Here is a 6,975-nt window from a genome sequence, read left to right as displayed (position 1 = left end):
TGGGAAGATGTAGCCTGATCAACTACATTATCCGAGGAGTGACTAGCATGTGCCTAAGGATGGTTGTGAGGTTGCAACAAGTCTAAAAACATACCAACACTATAGGAGTATTCTGTGTTACTATGATTACTTACTTGGGAACTAAAGGTCTTAAATCGTAAGCCCAAGTCAAGTATTGGAGTAACTAATAAAGATCATCTTATAATTATCTAGTTAGCTCGTCTATTAATTATTTCCTTACCCCTTTTCTAGCATAGATATCATGGCTGGATTCCATCATCATGACAACCCGTACTTTGCACCCAACAGTAATGCTGGATGGCATGAAGCAGAGTCCCATGATGAGCATCAATGTGACAACCCGAAATTTCTATTATATACAAAAATATCAAGTCAATAGAAGTCAGAACAATTGCTGTCAATTTTAAGAATTTTTAGAGTAAGTTTGAGTATTTCAGGATTTCACACTTTAGTGAAAACAGGAGAGAGGATCCACTTGGGTTATTGTGCAATGCATTTATTCCAAAACTCTAAGAAATTAGAGTTTATTGCTTGAATAAAATATTTTCTGACAAAAACCCTAAATCTGAGAGAATATATAGAAGATCTAGTCATTATTTTCACTTTTTCCAAAAGTTCTCAAGATCCAAAACCATTCTCTCTCAAGCATCATCCAAAAAGATTTTCAAGATCTTCAATCTAGTAAGTGTTTCTAGCTTCCTTAAGTGATTATATGCTTAGATCTAGTGTTTTTACACACTTCCAACAATGAAATCATTCCAAAAAGGTTGATTCTTCCTTTTCACCAAGAACACCAAAAACACACACTAGTGTTCCTGGACTTTTAGCTCCTTTCAAGCTTCCACATAGTAAGTACTTCTATCCTAGAGTCTCAAGGAAATCACCCAATAACAGCAAGAACTTGGTGTTCACGGTTCAAGAAGTTCTTGAACCGTAAACACCAAGTTAAGGTGCCTTAGGGTACTTTAGTCCATCAAAAGCCTTTGTAACAAGTCTAGATCCTTCCTTGATGTGTTTATCACATAAAAAGCACAAGAAAAACTCAATTATATGTGTTTACGGTTTGCGGATCTCCCAAAACCGTAAACACCCCAAAAGATGTATAAATGGCCCATACTCTTTCCTTTTGCCTAGAATCTAACCTAGGCTATTACCTTGAAGTGTTTAGAACTTGAAAACATCAAAATACCTAAGTCCATGAGAGTTTACGGTAGTAAACTCATGGAGAAATGGTCCATAGATTGTAAACTCCGTTTAGGAGTGTTTTGATGCCACACAACACTTCCTAAAGCTTAAACATGAAGTAGGAATGCTTGGATTGGCATAGAAAGCTTCAAACAACAAATGGTCACAAAGGGGGTGAGCTTACGACTGTAAACCCAAGGGTTTACGACTGTAAACCCTTTTGCTAGTGACCACAAAACCGTAAACTCCCTAGTGGAGTGTTCCTTGAACCCCAAACACACTAGCCCTTCCCTACAACACTTAGATGCAATCCTTGAGACTTATAACACTTATATAAAGTGATTAGCATGTCCTAGGGTGTCTTGAATTGTTTATTAGTTGTTTAAAGACTAATTGGATAGATATATCTAATATTATATGTTAACTAGGATCATAGAGTGTGTTCAAGACTTCACTTGACATCTAGCAATCCTACATCCTCAGTTCATCCATACCACTCACTACAGGTGAGTTCATACACCTAATCAATGATTTAAATGTTTTTAAATGCTTTTATGGGGGGGGGGGAATACAAGTGAAATAATAAGAGTTATTACATTAATCACATGTGATTAATAACTACAAAACCAGTGGTTTTGTTACTATTCTAACTGTTTATCAAACTGTTTTGCTTCAAACTGTTTTACAAACTGTTTTACTTATCAAATACTATTACTTAAACGCTTTTATGCTTATTATCAAATGCATGTCTATGTATGTATAGTTATATAAACAATGTTTAAAAGGCTTAGGAAGGCCAGTCCGCTATGTTTGTTTTTCCCCGTTGGGATGTGGTCTGGTGAGGTATCGGGTGTCCGTCCAAAGGTCGTTTAAATATTAGTTATATATCATGTATATATAGTCATAAAAGGTCCTTGTAGTCAATTCTATACCCTTGGGTAGAAAGGGTATACTTCCATGTTCATACGTACAAGTTATATTACTAATAGACTAAAATAGGCGTAGTTTAGGGTTTTACTAATACTAATACAAGAACAATGAATCATACAAAGAGTCAGTTCATACATGAGTCATAATACATAGTGATGAGAAACAAATATAATACATCGTGATGAGAAACAAACATAATACATAGTGATGAGAAACAAACATACATGCTAGACAAAGGAAGAACACACGATACAACTAGCTCATACATTACATAAACAATACATTCAGTTATTGGAGCCATTAAATGGGTCATGGCACTACCTCTCATGACCATTTTTGTATCCAGAATCTCCTTAATCGGGGAGCATATGAGTTTGCGTATAGATCTATACTTGGTTGACGATCCTACACCTTGTTGCTCGCTACAATAGGACTTGCAAGTCTACGGGTGCCAAATGTCATTTCATACGGCGTCTTACATCGTCGTTTTACTATTGAGTCGGTAGCAAGATACAGGCTGATCACCTGGTACTTTAAATAACAATTGGTTTAAGGTAGTTAGTACAACAGTAGTTACTTAATACAACACTATAGTATTATAATATTTATCCCATTACATTCATTTCGTGAACATTTACACGATGCACGGTAATGTAAAAACTATATTTTGGTTAATGATAGTCGGATTTGGGAAAATACACTCTCTTACAAGAGACACACACAGTTACTAGATTCCTTGGTAGAAGGCTACTCTTAGTAGGAAACATAGGGTTTTCTAGGATAGTTCAAACAAATACAAACTTTACAAAACTTATACATTACATCTTACAAACATCTTACAAATGCTTTCATACAAACTCAGACACTAATATACTTATGATCTCACCAGCTTTAAAGCTGATACTCGCTTTTAAAATACCTTGTATTCTCCGATCACCAATAGACAGGTACCGGTGCCAGGTTTTGAGAAGATGGAGCTTGTTCAAGACTCCTCTTTTATTTAGATGTACTTTTTGGTGTGTAAATAACTTGATAGAACACACTTGTATGAAATTATATTATTAATGCAATGGATGATGTTGTTGCTTGTTTACTAATTTGCATTGTTGTGATATTATACATGACGTCCTTCACCCCCGAACGTTTCCGCCGTTCAGGTTTTGGGGTGTGACAAATTGGTATCAGAGCATTGTTTATAGTGAATTGAGTTTATCAACCCATAAAAGATATACTAACTATAAATACATTAGGATTTAAATACTCTGACTAAGAGTTTATACTTTAAATATTTAAAATATTTAATTAAGTATACGTGCCTGCATTCATACTAAAATCAATGTCACTAAAACAGTACCAAAGTATTACGATTGTTGGGCAACACAAGTAAACTTAGAGACATATAGTCAAAACTAGGAAAATATAGCCTGATCAACTATATTATCTGAGGGTTGACTAGCATGTGCCTAAGTATGGTTATGAGGTTGCAACAAGTCTAAAAACTTACCTACAATACCACAATGAGAACAACAGAACCTAAACTTAAAATACTATAGGAATATTTTTGCATTACTATAAATTACTTATGTGCTAGATTCTTATACCTCCCTTCTCGCGTAGATTTATTGGCTGGATTCAACATTCCCAGAGACCCGTACTATCCCAACCACGACAATGCAGGATGGCTAGAAGAAGAACCTGAAGATGATCACCCAATTCCTTTGGATGATCATGAAGCTAAAGGTGTTTCTAATGGTTCTGACTCAGAGTCAGAAGTCAACAACCTGCTCCCAGGTGATCAAAATCCTGACCCTCGTCCAGCATTTCAAGGACCCACACCCCTGTGGGCAACAAACTTGAATACATGGAGCCATGAACAGGGTCAACCGTTTCCCTACAATGGATACAGAAGTTTCTACAACCTCACTAATGGAGGTTCTGCTAACAGAGTCCTTTCCATCATGGTTAGTAGGATGTCTCGGAACACGATACTAGGTCAATCATCTATCAATCGAGTCTTGGAGATTGACGCCAACATTGATATTAACACTGTCCGCATTCGCCAACTAGAGTTTGCTCATGAAAGGGATTTGGTTCACAATGCAGCTCTTTAGAGGGAAGTCACTGAAACACGAGCTAAAGTCAGAGAACTTCGAGCTCAGCAAGCAAGAGCTGACAGGCGCATGAGGGACATAGAACGTCTTCTGTCGGGATCAAGAACTCACTCTGGTAGTTCTCGTCGCCGATAGATTCTCACCAACTTCTCTCTATTGGATATAACATAGTTACGTAAATCTCTGGTCTAATTCTCTATCTTGTAAATCGTAAGCCTGGTAGGTCTTAGTTAGGTTGTAATTCTATCAAAAATTTTCCCATTTTGGTTGATGTAAGGCCTATTTCTGTTGGCCGTTTTTCCCGAACTTGTTACATCTGTAATTCCAGTAATATTGACAGGTACCTAATCTGATGGGAATTATTATCCAAATGTGATCATCTATTAGTTCTAGATCTACATTCAATCATATATTTGGGCTATGAAGAGTTAGGCCATGAGTCATTCTCATCGATTCTTCCATTAAATTCTTAACAATGTTTTCGTCTTCATAAACTTATAGATCAACAATGCCGCCTCGCAGAAATCCAAGGAGAAACCCTAATAACGAAACACCACCTCCTCCACCTCCTCAACCACCTACTTCTCAGTTCGACACGACAGCCTAAATGCTGCTATAGCTGCAGCTGTGGCTACAGCCATGGCACAATATCATTCATCTGGTTCCACTGGAGGAGGAACCACTGTTCAGTCTATCCAGGTTGAAGCTCTTATGCACTCGAGAGAGGGCTCCTATAAGGACTTCACCAATTGCAAGCCATTGTCCTTCAAAGGGACTGGCGGAGTCATTGCCCTCTCGCAATGGTTCGAGAAAACCGAATCGGTTTTCGAAATCTGCTCTTGTTCCGAAGAGAGCAAGGTGAAGTTCGCTGCTTGCACCTAAGAAACTAAAGCCCTAAAATGGTGGGACAGCGAGGGCTGGGAAACATTGAAAGACCTCATGATTGAGGAGTACTGCCCGAGGGGCGAGATCCAAAAACTGGAGGAAGATCTATGGAGCCTAACCATGAAGGGCTCCAACGTAACCACTTCTACCGACAAATTCTGGGAGCTGGTGGCTCTTTGTCCCAACATGGTTCATATAGAGGGAATGAAGATTGAGCGATACATATGGGGGCTGGTGCCACCGTACTAGGGAAATGTTTTGGCATTACACCCCACTACATTTGATGGTGCCAAGCGAATGGCACAGCGGCTCATAGACCATAGGGTTCGTACCCCAGTCGCAACAACAACTACCCTGGCCATCTCAGAACCTGCAAGAACCGCTGACTCCAAGCGGAAGTTATGGGATGACAAAAAGAAAGCTAAGGCTGCCAAAAAGCAGCAGGTCGTGGCAGTACATGCTGTGATAGCACCTGCCGCTGCTGCTCCGGTAAAGCAGTATTCTGGAAGTTTGCCCAAGTGCAACTTCCATCACGTCGGCACCTGCCAGGAAATGCAGTGTATGAACTGCAATAGGAGGGGGCACACTGTCGGTTTCTGTAAAGCTCCGGCGATGCCAATTAACCAAGTCCCAGGTGCAGGAGTTGGCCAAGCTTGCTACGGATGTGGCGAAGTAGGCCACTTCAAGTGAAACTACCCGAAGGCAGGGTTTGTCAGTGGAGCGGCAAGAGTTCTGGCCATAGGCCATGAGGAAGTGGTAGCCGACCCCACAGTGGTCGCTGGTATGTTCCTCCTAGATAACGCTTATGCATGCATTCTATTTGATAGTGGAGCGGAGAGAAGTTTCGTGAACCAAAAGTTTGCTCATTTACTTAAGAAAAAAATCACGAGCACTTAAAGAACCGTTCAGTGTAGAAATGGCTAATGGCAAGACAGAGAGCACTAGAAATATATTCATAAGATGTACCCTAAGTTTAGATAACTACTCATTTTCGATCGATCTCATGCCAGTCTCAATTAAAAGTTTCAACGTCATTATCGGCATCATGTGTTACGAAAATGTTGTTCGCCTAAATCGACCGTCTGGTAACACCCTAGTAGTTTATGGCGACAAACCCGGCACAAACCTTCGGATCATCTCGAGCATCCAAGCTCGGAAATTCTTGCGAAAGGAATGTACAACATTCCTTGCTCATGTGGTCATTATGAGCCAAGAAACGAAGGACATTCAGAACATTCCAACAGTATGCTACTTTCCCGACATCTTTCCAGAAGTACTCCCAGGATTACCTCCGCAACGTCAAGTCGAGTTTCGAATCGACTTAGTTCCAATGCTACCCCATTAGCCAGATCGCCCTATCGTCTAGCACATGTAGAGATGCATGAATTGTCCTGTCAACTTAACGAACTGCTCAACAAGGGATTTATAAGACCAAGCTTCTCACCCTGTGGAGCTCCGGTCTTGTTCGTCAAGAAGAAAGACGGATCGTTTCGTATGTGCATCGACTATAGGGAGCTCAACAAACTTACCGTAAAAAATCGTTATCCGTTGCCTCGTATCGACGATTTATTCGACCAACTTCAAGGAGCGAACTTCTTTTCAAAAATCGACCTGAGATCCGGATATCACCGACTACAAGTGCTAGGGGAGGATGTTCCAAAGGCAGCCTTCTGAACTCGATATTGGCACTACAAATTCGTAGTGATGCCGTCCGGATTGACAAATGCACCCGCAGTATTCATGGACTTAATGAATAGGGTGTGTCATCCTTACTTGGATCAGTTCGTCATCGTCTTCATCGATGACATACTTATCTACTCTCGAAGTAAGGAGGAGCATAGTC

The sequence above is a fragment of the Lactuca sativa genome, chromosome 1 (genome assembly GCF_002870075.4).
Source record: "Lactuca sativa cultivar Salinas chromosome 1, Lsat_Salinas_v11, whole genome shotgun sequence".
In the NCBI taxonomy this organism is placed as follows: Eukaryota; Viridiplantae; Streptophyta; class Magnoliopsida; order Asterales; family Asteraceae; genus Lactuca; species Lactuca sativa.
Note: the sequence above shows the minus strand (reverse complement) of the source record.